Source organism: Cherax quadricarinatus, chromosome 39 (genome assembly GCF_038502225.1).
Source record: "Cherax quadricarinatus isolate ZL_2023a chromosome 39, ASM3850222v1, whole genome shotgun sequence".
Taxonomy (NCBI): domain Eukaryota; kingdom Metazoa; phylum Arthropoda; class Malacostraca; order Decapoda; family Parastacidae; genus Cherax; species Cherax quadricarinatus.
This window is the reverse complement of record NC_091330.1, coordinates 19412897-19431011: the sequence shown is the minus strand read 5'-3', so window position 1 is coordinate 19431011 and position 18115 is coordinate 19412897.

The following is an 18115-nucleotide window of genomic DNA, read 5'->3' as shown; positions in this document are numbered from 1 at the left end:
GTTGAGGTTCTTGGCGGTGGCATAGTTTGCCGTGGAATCTGGATTGCCTGGGGATGTCCTGATCCCTCTCCGGTATCCCGGAGGGTGGCTTTGGGTGTCTCTCGGGCGACGGGTGTATCTCTGGAAGCCACCTTTCGGATTCCGGGGGTGGTGGCCGAAGGAGGTATGCTTTGTGGCGGATTTCCGGCCGCCCTCTCTTTTGTCCACCGAGGTAGCTCGGCAGATGTGAGGTTGCTATCCCGGATTGCCGGTTTACTGGCATGATGGGTAGGGTATGGCACGGGTTCCATGCTGCATCTGCGCTACTTGCGGTGCTGAGGTCCTCTTGGGCGCGGAGGGAGATTTCTGGCCCTTTCATTCCTCCTAGGAACTATCCCTCCCCGGTCCCCCCTTTTTTATTCTTTTTTTTTATTTTTATTTTCTTTTCTTCTTTCTTTTTTTTTCTTAAAAACAAAAAGAAAGAAGTAACCTAACCATGGCAGCCCTAGTCCATGAACCTGCTACCCCCGGGCCCCTTCTTGATACTGCACCCCGTTCTGACCCCGCCTCGTCTTTGGACCACTCTTCGGACACTCCTCATGCCTCTGTACCTCTTGCCGGTGCTGTTTCCTCACCCGCTTCAGGTACTGAGGCCTCGACTGACTCCTTCGATTTATCTGACCTTCGCTCTCTTCTGACTATGCTTCCGGCCTCTCCCTCTACGGTGCGGCAATTTTTGAATCGCCGGCCCGTTCCACGTCGGACCAACTCTGGTCCCACGCCTAAACGACAACGACAATTACCTGCTGATGATACTTCTCCACCTTCTCGTTCTTCTCAGAAAAGATCGACACGTCCTTCACTACCTTTCCACGCTCAGTTTCAGACTGCACAATGGACTAAATTCTTCACTTTACGACCGACTTCTTCTACTACCTATCTTTCTGACCACAGTATTGGCAAGGCACTCCTACGCCATGTTGGTAAAGATATTTCTTTTCATGCTCTTAAGAGCGGTACGCGCATCGTCACCGTACAAAATGCTACCCAGGCTCATGAGCTTTCTCGTCTTTCCCATATCGATACTGTTCCTGTAACTATTGAAAAGCATCATTCCCTCAATTCTTGTAGTGGTACCATCATTCTGCCCCATACCATAGTTCAACAAAATTTCCAGACATGTGGCACTGACATTCTTGAACAGCTGGAACTCCAAGATATCCCAATCCTCAAGGTAGACACTTATGTTCTTCCTGCCCGCGGGCGGAGACGATACCCTAGCAATGTGGCTCGTTTAACTTTTGACAGCCGTGAACTCCCATCCTCAGTTTATGTAGCAGGACATCGGTTACAGGTTTGAAAGGCGATCCCTACACCGCAACAGTGTAGAAATTGCTGGCAATTTGGCCATCCAGCGAAATATTGCAGATCTATCGCCGAATGCCCAGTCTGTGGTGCCGATGACCATTCTAATACGTCTTGCAATCGACCTCCCTCTTGCCTTAATTGTCATGAGGCTCACCCTCCATACTCTCGCCGTTGTCAAGTCTACTTAAACGAGCGGGAAATCCGTTACCTCAAAGAGGCAGAAGGTCTCCCTTATGCCATGGCAGTTTCTCATCTCCGCCTCCAAGGGAGACTATCTCGTGTTTCAAAACGTCCCCCCACTTCTGGTATCCCATCTTCTGCACCCACCTCTGTGGTTACCTCTCCCATAGTCACTCCTGTAGCTAATTCTTTTGCTGTCCTCGGCTCAGACATCCCTACTTCAACGTCTCAGTCTGATCTTGCTTCTTCGTGTTCTCTCTCACAAGCCTCAGTAGCGACGAGATCTCGTATGACACCTCCTTCCAATCGTCCCTCTACTTCTCAAAAGTCAAAAAAAGGTCCGTTAACACCTCCTACCCATCTTCCACCTCCTCATTTTCCCTTCCCTGTCTCTGTACCTGGTTCCCCCCCTCTCACTGGCTCTGTTACAAGTGTAGAGGTTCACCCTCCTCCTCGTACTATACCTTCCTCCCCTGTTCCCTCCCAAGTTTCTTCCTCTTCGGCCACCTCCCAGGTTTCTACCTCTTCTGTCCCCTTCCACGCTTCTCCAGTTCCCTCCACCCTTCCGTCCCCCCCTACCTTGGTACAGTCCATTACAGTTCCAATCTTTACTTAACATCCTCCCCCTACCATTTCCAATATTGTCTCCCATATGACGTCTCTGAATTCTGAAACACTTGAAGCAATCTCTGAATATATTGCAGAGACCAAACCATCAATGGACACTGATCCACCCTCCGCTCCTTCTCTCTCCTCTACTCCATCTGCGCAACTCCTTTCTTCACAGCGCACCGTTCCTTCGTTGCTTGAACGTTTTCCACTGCCTCCGCATGTGGACTTTTCTAACCCCTCTAGTCCGTAGGAACCCTTACCTGCGGATTTCAGGTATCTTTATCATTGCCAATCATGGCCTATTTACAGTGGAATATACACGGCCTCAGGGGTAATCGGGGTGAGCTTCAGATGTTACTCTCCCAGTTTTCCCCTGTTGGTGTTTGCTTACAGGAACCAAAATTACACTCTGCTGTTATCTCTCCCATCTCAGGCTATAATTTATTGTATTCTTCAGATCCTTTTCCTGATGGGACCTTTAATGAAAGTGCCCTTCTTCTACGCACTGATATTCCGTACCATCAGCTATTTGTTCGTACTTCGCTGCATTACACAGCAGCCCGTATCCACTTGCATAGGTGGTATACGCTCTGTTCTTTATATCTCTCTCCTTCTCGGGCATTATCTATTCCGGATATTGCCTTTCTTGTTTCGTCATTACCACCACCGATTCTGTTACTTGGTGATTTTAATGCCCACCATTTCCTCTGGGGGGGGGGTCTCACTGTGATTCCCGTGGCATTCAGTTAGAGGCTTTTCTTGCCACCCACCCCCTCCATGTTTTAAATACAGGTACTCACACCCATTTTGATCCTCAGACTCACACTCTCTCTTGCATCAATCTCTCAGTCTGCTCTTCCTCCGCCGCATTAGACTTCACTTGGTCTGTTCTTCCGGACTTACATGACAGCGATCATTTCCCAATCATTCTTACTTCCCCTTCATATTCACCACCTCTTCACATCCTACACTGGCAATTTGATCAGGCAAATTGGAACCTTTACTCACACCTAACTGTTTTTAGAGAGGTTCCTTCTTCGTCCTCTATCGATGAGCTTTTACACCTCTTCTCATCCTCCGTTTTAACCGCAGCTTCTCATTCTATACCCCAAACTTCGGGCAGGCATTCTCAGAAATGCGTGCCTTGGTGGTCTCCTGCTTGTGCTCGTGCAGTACGTTTGAAACGCACTGCATGGGGCAGGTACCGGTACAATAGAACCACAGAGAGACTTCTTGAATTTAAGCAGAAGCGTGCGATCGCTCGCCGTGTCATCCGTGACGCTAAACGCACTTGCTGGCGAGATTGTCTCCACCATCACCTCTGCTTCCTCTATGAGTGCAGTCTGGAAAAAAGTACGAAAACTGAGTGGTAAATATTCTCCTGACCCGGCTCCTGTTCTGCGGGTTGCCGGTGTTGATATAGCAAACCCACTAGATGTTGCCAATGAAATTGGCAATCATCTGGTCCGTATTTCTCAGGGACTCCATCTATGCCCCTCATTTCTTTCCTCAAAGTCTGCCAGAGAGTTAGCACCCTTGGACTTTTCTTCTCTCAGAGAAGAACAGTATAATGTGCCTTTTACACTTCAAGAACTGGAGGCAACACTCTCAGCTTGCTGATCATCGGCAGCTGGGCCCGACGACATTCATATTCGTATGCTACAACATTTACATCAGTCAGCCCTTGCAGTCCTATTACGCCTTTACAATCTTATTTGGTCACAAGGAGTTCTTCCACAGCTGTGGAAATCCGCCATTGTTCTCCCTTTCCGCAAACCAGGCACTACGGGACATGAAACCTCCCACTATCGTCCCATTGCTCTTACCAGTGCAGTTTGCAAAGTGATGGAACGCCTAGTAAATAGACGTTTAGTGTGGTATTTAGAGACACAAAACAGTCTCTCCACTCGTCAATATGGCTTTCGTAAGGGACGTTCTACCATAGACCCCTTACTACGCTTGGATACGTATGTTCGTAATGCCTTTGCGAATAACCACTCAGTTATTGCCATATTTTTTGACCTTGAGAAGGCATATGACACAACTTGGAGGTATAATATTTTAGCCCAAGCCCACTCCTTAGGCCTTCGAGGCAATCTACCATCCTTCCTTAAGAACTTTTTAACTGACAGGCATTTCCGTGTTCGGGTTAATAATGTGCTCTCCCCGGACTTTATCCAAGCTGAAGGTGTCCCCCAGGGATGTGTTCTGAGCACAACACTTTTTCTCCTTGCTATTAATGATTTGGCCTCTAGTCTTCCATCAAATATTTGATCATCACTCTATGTTGATGACTTCGCTATTGCCTGTGCAGGCGCTGACTGTCACCTTATTACAGTTTCTCTCCAGCATGCAGTCGACCGTGTTTCCAATTGGGCCACCACACGTGGGTTTAAATTTTCCAGCACTAAAACCCACCAAATTACTTTCACTAGACGCTCTGTCATCTCCGATCATCCTTTGTACCTCTATGGCTCCCGTATCCCTGAACGTGATACAGTCAAGTTTCTGGGCCTCCTCTTTGATCGTAGGTTATCCTGGAAACCTCACATTACCTCTCTGAAGACAACTTGCCACAGCCGGCTGAACCTCCTTAAAACCCTTGCTCATCTTTCATGGGGAGCTGATCGTCGAACCCTCCTTCGCCTACATTCCACCCTTATCTTATCGAAACTTGATTATGGTGACCAGATCTATTCAGCGGCATCTCCTGCTACTCTCTCTAGCCTTAACCCCATTCATCACCAAGGATTACGTTTATGCCTTGGTGCTTTTCGCTCTTGCCCTGTCGAGAGCCTCTATGCAGAAGCGAACGTTCCATCCTTATCCGATTGCTGTGATGCCCATTGCCTTCACTACTATGTACGCTCTCATGATCTCCGCAATCCTTCCATTTATAGAATGGTCAGGGATATTAGTAGACATTCTTTATTTGTTCGCCGCCCCTGTTTACTCCATCCCTTCTCTCTTCGCCTTCATTCGCTCTTGTCTTCTCTTCAATTACCACCTTTCTATGTACATGTAGCATCTCACTTTTCCCTACCCCCCTGGGAAGTTCCAGCTGTTCGAGTCTGTTCTTTCTCTCTCCCTTGCTCGAAAGCCCAACTGTCTACGGTCGCTTCCCGCTTTCATTTTCTTGACCACTTTCACTCTCATTCTCATGCCATTGCTGTGTACACAGATGGCTCTAAGTCTTCTGACGGCGTAGGATTCACAGCAGTGTTTCCGGACAGCGTCGTACAAGGGCATTTACTATCTTCGGCTAGTATTTTCACTGCTGAATTGTATGCCATCCTTACAGCACTTATCCGTATTGCGTCTATGCCTGTGTCATCATTTATGGTTGTCTCAGACTCCCTTAGTGCTTTACAGGCTATACAGAAATTTGATACACCTCACCCCTTAGTCCTCCGTATCCAACTTTGGCTACACCGCATCTTTACCAAGCATAAAGATATTGTTTTTTGTTGGGTCCCTGGTCATGTTGACGTACAGGGCAATGAACATGCAGACACTGCTGCGCGGTCAGCAGTACATGACCTACCAGTTTCATGTAGAGGTATTCCATTTACGGACTATTTTGCTGCAATATCTTCCCAACTTCACACCCGTTGGCAACAACGTTGGTCTACTATGCTCGGCAACAAACTTCAATCTATTAAACTGAGTATAGGTTACTGGCCGTCTTCTTATCACCAGTGTCGAGGTTGGGAGACTACTCTCTCCCGTCTTCGCATTGGCCATACTCGTCTTACTCATGGATATCTCATGGAGAGGCACCCTGCTCCTCTCTGTGAGAATTGCCAAGTTCCATTATCAGTCAGCCACATTCTGTTGGACTGCCCACTTTATCAACAAGCACGCAGAATTTACCTCTGTCGTCGTCTTCGCTCTGCTGCTCTCTCTTTACCTTCCCTTCTTGCTGATGGACCCACCTTTCATCCAGACTCTCTCATTGACTTTTTGACAACAACTGACTGACTTCACAAATTCTGATACCTTCAGCCCTTTCTACTTCAATCTCTTGCTACCCCCTACCCCCACACTATCCCCTGCCCTGCTGTTTTCTGTAACCTACTGATCATCCCTCCTCCCTTCTGCCATCCAATACCCTCGCTTCCTTCCCTACCCTGCAGCGCTGTATAGCCCTTGTGGCTTAGCGCTTCTTTTTGATTATAATAATAATAATAATAATATAAACCAATAATGTTAAGTTGGCCCATAATGCCTAGGCATAATAGGGGCTCTCTTTGCATTGCAACCCACTATTGTAAATATAAAATCTCAATGTACTGTTTGCAAAGACATAAAATAAATAAACAAATAAATAAAGTGGAGTAAATCTAAGGACAAGAAAAAGGAGTACTGTAGGACAAGGAGTAGGACCAAAAACACTTGGGAAAAATGAAGGAGAGAACACACCTAGGCAAAAGAAATGAATAAAAAATATAAAGGAGAAGAGGTGGGGAGAGGAGAAGAAAAGATCAGGTTAAGTTACGAGTGTTCTGAAATTTGGAGCATTTGACATTTGATGAGAAAGGAAGGCAACTAGAGACAAAGCCAGGACTAAGATTCATATTAGGAAAGTTGTGTATAAGGAATGCTTCAACAAGTCGACGTCTGTGAAGGCTAGAAGAAGAGTAGACAGTTTTAGCAGAGGACCAGTCAAGAGGTTTACTGTGATCTCTAACAAGACAGAAAGATCATTATTGGTATCGGCAAGTCTAGCACTGCTTTTGTGCACTTTAAATTAGAAAGAGAACAACCATTTTCTCCAAAGTATTGAAATGGACAGGAAGAGCAGGAAATAGAATAGACTTTGGAAACATCAACAGCAGGAGGAGAGATATGAGCTAGATAACTGCAAAGGGTGTTAGTTTGGTGAAAAGTTAGTTTGATGTCAAAGGAATGGAGAGAGTTTTGGAGATTAGAAAGACTGGAACTACAGGGAAAGCAGAGAACAGGTGATTTCACAGCAGTAGAGAGTTTGGGAGAAGTCCATTTAGTATGTTAGAAATAAATAACAAAAAGGCACAATACCGTGACTGGAACGATACACAAATAACCCGCACATAAAAGAGAGAAGCTTACGACGACGTTTCGGTCCGACTTGGACCATTGACAAAGTCACACTAACAGAGGTGGAGCAGGACGGCTATATATATACGATGGGGATGCCCGGGTGTTGTGCATGTGTCTTAATTTCATCTTGTCGGTATTATATACAATTCTTGTACTACTACTACTACTACCTCCACCTCTTCCTGCCTATATAGCCGTCCTGCTCCACCTCTGTTAGTGTGACTTTGTCAATGGTCCAAGTCGGACCGAAACGTCGTCGTAAGCTTCTCTCTATTATGTGCGGGTTATTTGTGTATAGTATGTGAGAAGGCAGAGTTTATGAAATCGGAAGTTTAGCCAAGACGAGAGAACAAATTTTGAGGAATGGAAACTTTTGAGTCAAAGAACTGAGGGTCACAACTGTGAAGGGCACAGGGATAGAGAAATAAGAACACTTTCTTAACAGAGGGAGCATGATGAGTGAATGTGACCACCACTGTGTATAAGCTTATGATAAACAGAAAATGAAAAGCCTGTAGCCAAGCAATGCACATGTACATCAATTAAAGGAAGCAAATAGTTAAGATTCTTATTCAGCTTTAAACTTGATGGAAGATTGTTAAGGGTATCAAGAAATGGTTGGAAGAGACTAGCATCATGTGGTCAAAGATGTCATCTACACAGCAGAGCTAGAGAGAAAAGCGCACACAAATAGTAGGAAGTAGAACAGTCTCGAAATATTCCCCTCTTCAAGGGGGTCTCCTTGACGTGGCGAAGAGGCTCTTGGTCTTGGTCTTCTTCCTTAGACCGAACCTAAGTACCCCCAATCCTCCCTTCCCTATCCCATCCTCCCCTTTTCCCCTTTCCTCCCCCCTCCCAACCCTCCCCTTTCCCAGTCCCATTTGTATTCTCTGAGGTCGTCCCCTCTGGCATTACGCTTTCTAGGTAGGGGGATGTGTGCTGGGGTTCATCCCACTCTGTGGGGTCCCTCGGGGGTGGTGTAGTTTGCCATGGAATCTGAATTGTCTGGAGGTGCCCTGCTGCCTTCCCGGTTTTCCGAGAAGTGGGCAGGGTGTCCTGCAGATAATGGGTGTTTACCTGGAGAGAGTTCTGGGGGTCAACGCCCCCGCGGCCCGGTCTGTGACCAGGCCTCCTGGTGGATCAGAGCCTGATCAACCAGGCTGTTGCTGCTGGCTGCACGCAAACCAACGTACGAGCCACAGCCCGGCTGGTCAGGTACCTCTAGAGGCTGCCTTTCAGTTCTGGGAGGTGACAGCCGAAGGAGGTATGCTTTGTGGTGAGTTTCCAACCGCCCTTTCTTTTGTTGGCCGAGGTGGCTCGGTAGATGTGAGATTGCTATCCCGGAGTGCTGGTTTACTGGCGTGAAGGGTAGGGTATGGCACGGGTTCCATGCTGCATCTGCACTGCTTGTGGGCTCGAGGCCCTCTTGGATGAGGAGAAAAACTTATGGCCCTTCCATGCCTTCTAGTGACTGTCCCTCTGCTGTCCCTCTCTTTTTCTTTCCTTCTTTCTTTTTTTCTTTAAAATAACAAGAAAGATGCGCCACTATCATGGAGTCTTCGTTCTGTGATAACCCTCCTCCTCCCAGGCCCCTTTCTGTTCCCACATCCTGTTCTGACCCGGCTTCATTATTGGACCATTATTTAGACTCTTCTCACACCCCTGTACCTTCTGCTGGTGATGCTTCGTCACTTGCTCCAGGTGCTGAGGCACCACCCATTTTTGTTAATGCCTTTGCCTCTTGCATGCCTTTAACAATGTGTCCGGCTTCCCCGAATACGGTGCGACGGTTTTTGGATCGCCCACCTCCCTCAGGTCAGACCACCTGCGGTACTACTCCTAAACGTTGCAGACCACCTACTGACGATGGTTCTTCAATGTCTACCCATAAACAACCTAGGCGACACCCACTTCCTTTGCACACCATGTCTACAAGTACGCAGTGGACTAAATTCTTTTCCCACAACCAACATCTCCAACTGATTATCTTTCTCACCATAGTATTGGTAAAGCTCTTTTATGACAGGTTGGCCAAAATATATCTTTTCACGCTCTTTGAAGTGGTATGCAGGTCGTTACGGTTCAGAATTCAGAAAAAGCTCATGATCTTTCCCATATTACTTCTATAGATAACATTCCAATCACAGTTCACAAGCACGCTACTCTCATTTCTTGCAGTGGTACAGTGGTTTTACCACGTACCATTGTACAGAATGATTTTCTATCTTGCAGTGATGATATTTTAGAACAATTAGCCCTTCAGGGCCTTCCTATTCTCAAAGTGGATACATATGTCCTACCCACTCGTGGGTGGAGGCGCTTTCCCAGTAACATTGTCCGCTTAACCTTTGATTGCCATGAACTCCCGTCCTCTGTTTATATCGTGGGCCATCACCTAGAGGTCCATAAAGTGGTCCCTACTTCCCAGCAGTGTCAAAATTTCTGGCGTTTCGGACATCCTGCTAAATACTGCAGATCTGTTGTGGAATGCCTGGTCTGCAGTGCCACAAATCATACTGATACATCTTGCAGTCTTCCCCCCACTTGTCTCATTTGCAATGAACCTCATCTTTCTTATTCCTGCCGTTGTCAGGTCTATTTGTAATGAACGAGAAATCCGTTGTCTTAGGGAAAGCAAAGGCCTTACTTATGCTATGGCTGTCTCTCGACTCCGCCTGCAGGGGATATCTTCCACGTATCCCTTATTCGCGAGTAGCTAGGAGACCTCCAACCTTGGCTATACCCCCGCCTGCCAGCTCCTCCGGTGTTGTGTTTTCCAGGGTCACCCCCGTCTCTAATTTTTTCGTTGTTTTACCCTCTGAAACCCCCACCTCCTTACCTACTTCTACCCCTACTTCTTCTTGCCCGCTAGTTTCTCAGTCTGCAAGGCCTCGCACACCTGCATCATCTCACCTATCACCTGCGAAGCTGAACCTGTCTTATAAGCCCAAGTCTCTCTGCATTCCTCCGGTACTTACAATTCCTCAACAGTTTTCCTTTTCAGCCTCAGTGCCTCGGTCTAACCCCCTTTCTGACTCTCACACGGAGGTGGAGGTTCACCGCCCTCTCGCGTAGTCCCCTCTACAACTGTTCCCCCCCAGTCTTTTTCCCTAGTTACCTTCCAACCTCCTTCCTCTCCTGTTCCACCACAGGACTCTTCTGCCCCTGCCAGCGCATTTCTCCAGGTTCATACTCCCCTCCCCTCTCAGACTTCTTTGGATCCCTCCATAGTCTCCCCAATCTCTACTTGCTCTACCTCACCTGTCCCTGAAATCAAAGTATTGGCATCTTCCTTATCCACTGAGACACTTGACAGTATCTCCAACTATATTGCAGAGACAAAACCCTCAATGGACACTGACATGCCTCCTACCTCTTATTATTTTTCACCACCCTCGCAGCAATCTTTTCCTTCACAGCATTCTGATTCCTCCTTGCTTACATGCTTACCATTGCCTCCGCACATTGATTTCACTGATCCTAATAGCTCATAGATTTTATTGTTTCTTATTGTTGGCATACCTGGCTCCAAGTGTTGCTCTCCCAGTTTTCCCCAGTATGCGTTGGGTTACAAGTACCCAAAATTCGTTCAGCTGTTATTCGTCCTGTTTCGGGCTATGTGCTGTTGCATTCTTCTGATCCCTTTCTTGATGAATCATTTAATGAGAGTGCACTTCTTGTGCTTGCTGGTATACCGTATCAACAGGTCTTTGTTAGTTCTCTGCTGCATTATACTGCAGCCCGTATTTATTTGCACAGATGGTATACAATTTGCTCTCTATATCTCTCCCCTTTCCATGCATTCTGTATTTCGGATATTGCATTCTTGATCTCTACCACCGCCCATCTTGTTAGGTGATTTTAACACTCACCATCATTTCTGGGGAGGGACCCACTGTGACTTGTGGTGATCAGTTGGAGAGACTTCTCACTTCTCATCCTCTCCATGTTTTAAATACAGGTTCTCCCACCCATTTTGACTCTCGCACTCAGTCTCTCTCTTGCATTGATCTTTTTGTCTCCCCTCATCAATCGGACTTGATTATGCTTGGTCCGTTCTCCCGGATTTGCACGACAGTGATCACTTTCCTGTTCTCCTTCTACTGCATATTCCTGACTGCCCTCACTGGCAATTTGGATGAGCGAATTGGGACTTATACTCTCATCTTACCGCTTTCTGTGAAGACTCTTCTTCGACCTCTGTAGATGAACTAGTGCACCAGTTTTCGACCTTAATTTTGATGGCATCACGTTCTATTCCTCAAACTTCAGGCAGACATTCTCAGACATGCGTTCCGTGGTGGTCTCCTGTGTGTGCCTGTGTACTGAGTTTGAAACACGCTGCATGGGGCCATTATCAGTATAATCAGACCTCAGATCGTCTTTTGGATTTTGAGCGGGCAAAGGCTGTCACTTGCTATGTCATACACGATACTAAACGCACTTCTTGGCAAGACTGTGTGTCTACCATTACCTCAACTTTCCCTACAGAACATGACCTTAAAACATTCCTAAGTGAGGCTGGACTAACAGAATCAGAGTAAAGTGCAGATAATACCCATAGTCCACCGTTAGTGTTATATTGTCATAAATTTGTGCCCCCCTAAAATTCTAATACCCCAACTACTTTTGATTGTCATTGTTGTATTCAACGACCATTCTACCTCATAGTCTTAATTGTGTTTAATATCTACAGAATCTATCTCCTTTTTTACAACTTACCACATCACTGTTCCATCTTATTTTATTATAAACTAACCATAACTTGTCTTCAATAATTCTACCTCACTTTAAAAAATACTCAATTGCCCAATTTTATTCTAAATCCCTATTATTGACCAATTTTACTTTAAACTATATTGATCAAACTTATTGTAAACTTCTTTTATTGACCATTTTTATTCCATACTTTTTTAAACTAGTATTTTCAACTACAACTTTTATATTATCCTGTCTACCATCTTACTAGCATATTATAACCAAGTCATTGCCATTTTTATTTTTATCATTTTTTTTTATTATTCTTTTGCTACCATAATTTTTGTATTTTATCCTGTCAATTTAAATCTAATTATACACTAATTCTTGTAAACAACTTATATAAGACCTTAGTGCAATTACAATTGAGAGTCTTGTGCCTTTATTATATTATTAGATTAATCACAGTTTTACTCTAGGTCATTCTAGCTCAATACATAGTCAATACCAAATTCACTATACTAGACCATAGTGCAATTACTAGTGAGAGACTGGTGCTATTTGTAATTTGTATTTTTATATTATTAGACTAAACCTAGTTATACTATAGCTCTTTCTAGCTCAATACATAGTCAATACCAAATTCACTATATTAGACCATAGTGCAATTACTAGTGAGAGACGGGTGCTATTTTTAATTTGTATTTTTATATTATTAGATTAAATTCAGTTGTACCATAGCTCATTCTAACTCAATACATAGTCAATACCAAATTCACTATATTAGACCATGGTGCAATTACTAGTGAGAGACTAGTGCTATTTTTATTTTGTATTTTTATATTATTAGATTAAACCTATTGTACTATAGCTCATTCTAGCTCAAAACATAGACTCCACAAAAGTCATTATTAGACCTTAGTGCAATTACAAGTGAGAGTCTTGTTCTATTTTTAATTTGTATTTTTATATTACTAGTTTATACCTAGTTGTACTTTAGTTCATTCCAGCACAACACATAGACAACATCAACTTCATTATGTGTAGAGGTGACTATACTCTACATGACCAAAATACTCTAGCTATATACTTGTCCAAACTTCCTACCACTACAGATATCAGTACTAGAACTCAACACACAACTCAGGATATAAATAACCATAATTTAAACCTAGAAGATGATTGATCACGTTGACCCTGATCTAAACCTCCATAATCTGACACACAATCAAAACCTATTGGAAAGTAACTGCCTTTATTACACAGCATCACAAGCCACCACTATCCTAAACAATGCTAAAAGTCTATCAGTACTTAACTACAACATCAGATCCTTAAGCAAACACTATGATGACCTCCTGGCACTCCTTGAATCACTAAAGACACCCTTCTCCTGCATTATTCTTACTGAGACCTGGCTTAAGCAGGACACAATAGATATCTACCCTCTACCAGGATACACAGCAATTCACAACTGCAGACCAAACCAAGTTGGGGGTGGTATTGCAATCTATTACTCTAACCAATTATCTTGTCTTAGCACCACTTGCTTTAGTGATGAATATGGGGAATACATTATTGCTAATTTTACTGTAAAAAACCTTAAGACGCCTATAACAATCGGTGCCATTTACCGGATACCTCACACAAACATCCCAAATTTCAGTGAGAAATTAAAGTCACTAATAACAAACAGACAAATGAATAAGCACCACCTCTTAGCTGGAGACTTCAACATCAACCTTGGCTTACTAGATGATCAGCCTGTAACTGACTTCAACAATATGAACAACACACTTCTCATACCAACAATAACTAAACCAACCAGGCTCACTGAGACAAGTGCAACCATAATAGACCACATATGGACCAATATACTAGCCCCCCTTAAATCAGGGATAATCACAGATAGCACTACAGACCACTACCCTACCTTCCTCCTGACAAACATTAGTAAACCACCACTTGAATATTTAGACTCCATGACGAGGCCTCCGTAAGGAAGATCACAGCTGACCTAGAGACTGTTGACTGGCCTACAGAATTCTCCAAGGCCAATGGTATTGATGACTGGACAGACATTTTTCTTAACAAATTACTTAGACTATACAACAAACATTGTCCTATAAAAACAAAACAGATCACAAACAAACGGCTTGGTTGCCCATGGCTAACCAGCACCATTCTGAAATCCATTGACAAGAAACACCAATATGAAAAGCAATATAGACAGGGCTTAATACACAAAGATATTCTTAAACACTATTCATCAGCTCTCACCAAAGTAATAAAGAAAGCCAAACAACTATACTACTCCAGTAGATTCACAGACACTAGAGGAGATATAAAAAAGACCTGGAAAACACTCTCTCAGATTCTAGGGACCCACAAACTGAGAAAAACCAAGAATATTGTCCTAACTAAACCTAATGAAACACCACTACATCCCACTGACACAGCTAACAAGATAAACGACTTCTTCTCAACCATAGGATCTAATCTCGCCAGTAAAATCCCACATACCAATGCCCATGCCGGGGACTACCTAGATGGGAATTTCCCTAATTCCTTCTATCTTGCACCAACTGAGCCCATGGAAGTCACCGAGATTATAAAGTCACTTAAAAATAACTCGGGGAATCTGTCTCATGTCCCACCATTACTGTACAAGCGAGCGGCCCATGTCCTTTCGCATGCTATTTCATTACTTTTTAACAAGTCACTAGAGACTAGCACCTTCCCGAAACTACTCAAGATGGCAAGGGTTACACCAATACATAAAGGTGGTGACCCTACAGACTTAAACAACTATAGGCCAATATCTAACTTACCATTGCTATCCAAAATCTTTGAGAAACTCGTGCACAGGAGACTGTATTCATTTATAACGGCTCAAAACATACTCAACCCCTGCCAATTTGGATTCAGGAAAAATAAAAGCACTAATGATGCAATCATAAAAATGCTAGATCTGCTGTACACAGCATTGGAAAATAAGGAATATCCACTAGGAATTTTTATTGACCTAAGAAAAGCTTTTGACACAGTAGACCATGACATCCTACTCCACAAACTTGATCATTACGGTATAAGAGGCCATGCACTTGCTTATTTCAAATCTTACATTACTAATAGGTATCAGTATGTCACCATTAAAGACACAGCATCAGCAACACGGCCAATTGATACTGGAGTTCTGCAGGGAAGTGTCCTTGGTCCCCTGCTCTTCCTCATATACATCAATGACCTTCCAAACATATCCCAACACCTGAAACCCATTCTCTTTGCTGACGACACGACTTATGTCATCTCTCACCCTAATCTTGCCACCCTCAACACCATTGTGAATGAGGAGCTGATCAAAATATCGACTTGGATGACAGCCAATAAACTTACGCTTAACACTGACAAAACCTACTATATTATGTTTGGTAGCAGAGCAGGAGATGCACAAATTAACATTAAGATTGACAACACGCTAATTACCAGAAATAATGGGGGCAAATTCCTAGGCTTATACCTTGACAACAACCTGAATTTCAGCACCCATATCCAGCATATAACCAAAAAAGTATCCAAAACGGTTGGGATCCTCTCCAAGATACGATACTACGTGCTGCAAAATGCCCTTCTCACACTATACCACTCACTTATTTATCCATACCTCACCTATGCTATTTGTGCTTGGGGATCAACTGCAGCAACACACCTAAAGCCAATAATAACCCAACAAAAAGCTGCAGTAAGAATAATCACTAAATCCCATCCCTGGCAACACACCCCCCCACTCTTCATAGACCTAAACTTACTCCCTGTTCAGTACATCCACACTTACTACTGTGCAATCTACATCTACAGGGCCTTAAACTCTAATATCAACCTTGACCTAAAATGCTTTCTTGATAGTTGTGACAGAACCCACAGGCATAACACCAGACACAAACATCTCTACGACATTCCCCGTGTCCGACTAAACCTTTACAAAAATTCAGTGTATGTCAAAGGCCCTAAAATCTGGAATACCCTACCTGAGAACTCTAGAACTGCAGACACATTCATCACCTTCAAAACTACCATTAGAAAACATCTTATCTCCCTGATAAACCCCATCAACTAACTACACGAATACCACCTGGTGGTTCACACTTACACTCACTCATTTGACCATAAACAGAAATATTAATCTCAATCTTAAAATAATGAATCCTGTGATACTCCAATACTGAAACTATGTACTGTGCCAAAACAAAGGCATTCACATTGCTAAACTCACAAACTAGTATTTAGTCACTTAGCCATAATACCAACTTACCTCATAATTTGTAATATTTTACAATTAAGAATAAAACTAAGTCTGCCCGAAATGCCTAGCCATGCTAAGCGTTCTAGTGGTACACTCTGTAATCACTATTTTACAACATGTAAACCACACAATAACCAAATTTCTGTAAAATCAACATTGTAATCCTTATAGAGAATAAACTTTGAATTTGAATTTGAATTTGAATTTATGTGTGCGGTTTAGAAGAAGGTGCAGAAATTGTGTGGCAAGTATGGTCCAGACCCAGCTCCTGGTCTGTGGGTTGCTGGTGTTAGTGTTGTGGAACCTCTTAGTTTACACAGAAATCGGGAACTATCTTGTTCATATCTCCCAAGGGTTTCACCTATGTCCCTCATTCCTCGCAATTAAGTCTACCAAGGAGCAATTGCCCTTGGACTTCTCTTCTAATGGAATGAAGCTGTATAATGTACCTTTCACTCTCCTAGAGCTAGAGTCCATGCTTCTTCTTGCTAGTCATGGGCAGCTGGGCCTGATGATATTCATATCAGTATGCTACAACATCTGCATTCTACAGCCCTTATAGTCCTTTTACATCTTTTCAATCTTATTTGGATGCTAGAGGTTCTCCCTCAACAATGGAAATCTGCCATTGTCCTACCGTGTAGCAAACCAGGCACCTCGGGGCTCGATACCTCTCACTATCGTCCCATTGCTTTGACCAGTGTGGTCTGTAAGATGATGGAACGATTCGTGAATAGACGTTTGATGTGGTATTTGGAGACTCATAATAGCCTTTCTCCTCACCAATATGGCTTTTGCAAGGGCCGCTTTGGGCACCTTGCTCCTCATAGATACGTATGTGTGAAATGCCTTTGGACACCTTGCTCCTCTTAGATACGTATGTGTGAAATGCCTTTGCTAACAAACACTCCGTCCTAGCAGTCTTTTTTGATCTTGAGAAGGCATATGACACCACTTGGAGATATAACATTTTAACCCAAGCCCACTCTTTAGGCCTCCATGGTACTCTACCAACCTTCCTTGCTGCTTTCTTATCTGACAGACATTTTTGTGTTCGTGTTGGCGCCTCGCTTTCCTCAGGCTTTGTTCAAGCCGAGGGAGTCCCACAAGGTTGTGTCCTTACCACTACCCTTTTTCTCTTAGCTATAAATAGTTGTATAGTCCTTGTGGCTTAGCGCTTCTTTTTGATTATAATAATAATAATTAGCTATAAATAACCTACCTTCCATTCTTCCATCGCATATTTGGTCATTACTTTGTGTGGATGACTTCGCTATAGCTTACTCAGGTGCTGACTGTCGCCTGGTAGCTGCCTCCATTCAGGATGCGATTGACTGAGTTTCCCATTGGGCTACTTCTCATGGCTTTAAATTTTCTAGTACGAAAACCCATTTCATTACCTTCACTAGTCGGTTGAATCTCCTTAAAATTCTTGCAAGTCGTTCATGGGGAGCAGATCGCTGAACTCTCCTTCGTTTACATTCCACCCTAGTTTTGTCCAAGCTGGATTATGGCGACCAAGTCTATTCTGCGGCTTCTACAACTCTTTCTAAGGTAGATCCCCTTCATCAGGATCTACGTTTATGCCTTGGTGCCTTTCATTCATCCCCTGTTGAAAGCCTCTACGTAAAATTGAATGTTACTTCCTTAGTTGATCGTTGTGATGCTCATTGTCTTCGTTACTTTGTCTGCGCTCATGACCTTTGTGTTTCTTCTATGTATAGGTTGGTTTTAGATGTTAGTACAAGCCTATTGTTTGCTCGGCGCCCCTGCCTTCTCCAACTCTTTGTCTTCACTCACTCTGGTCTTCTATCCAGTTGCCTCCCTTGCATGTTCATTTAGCACCTGCTTTTTTCCTTTTTCCCTTGGGAAGTGTTATGTTGTCCCTTATTT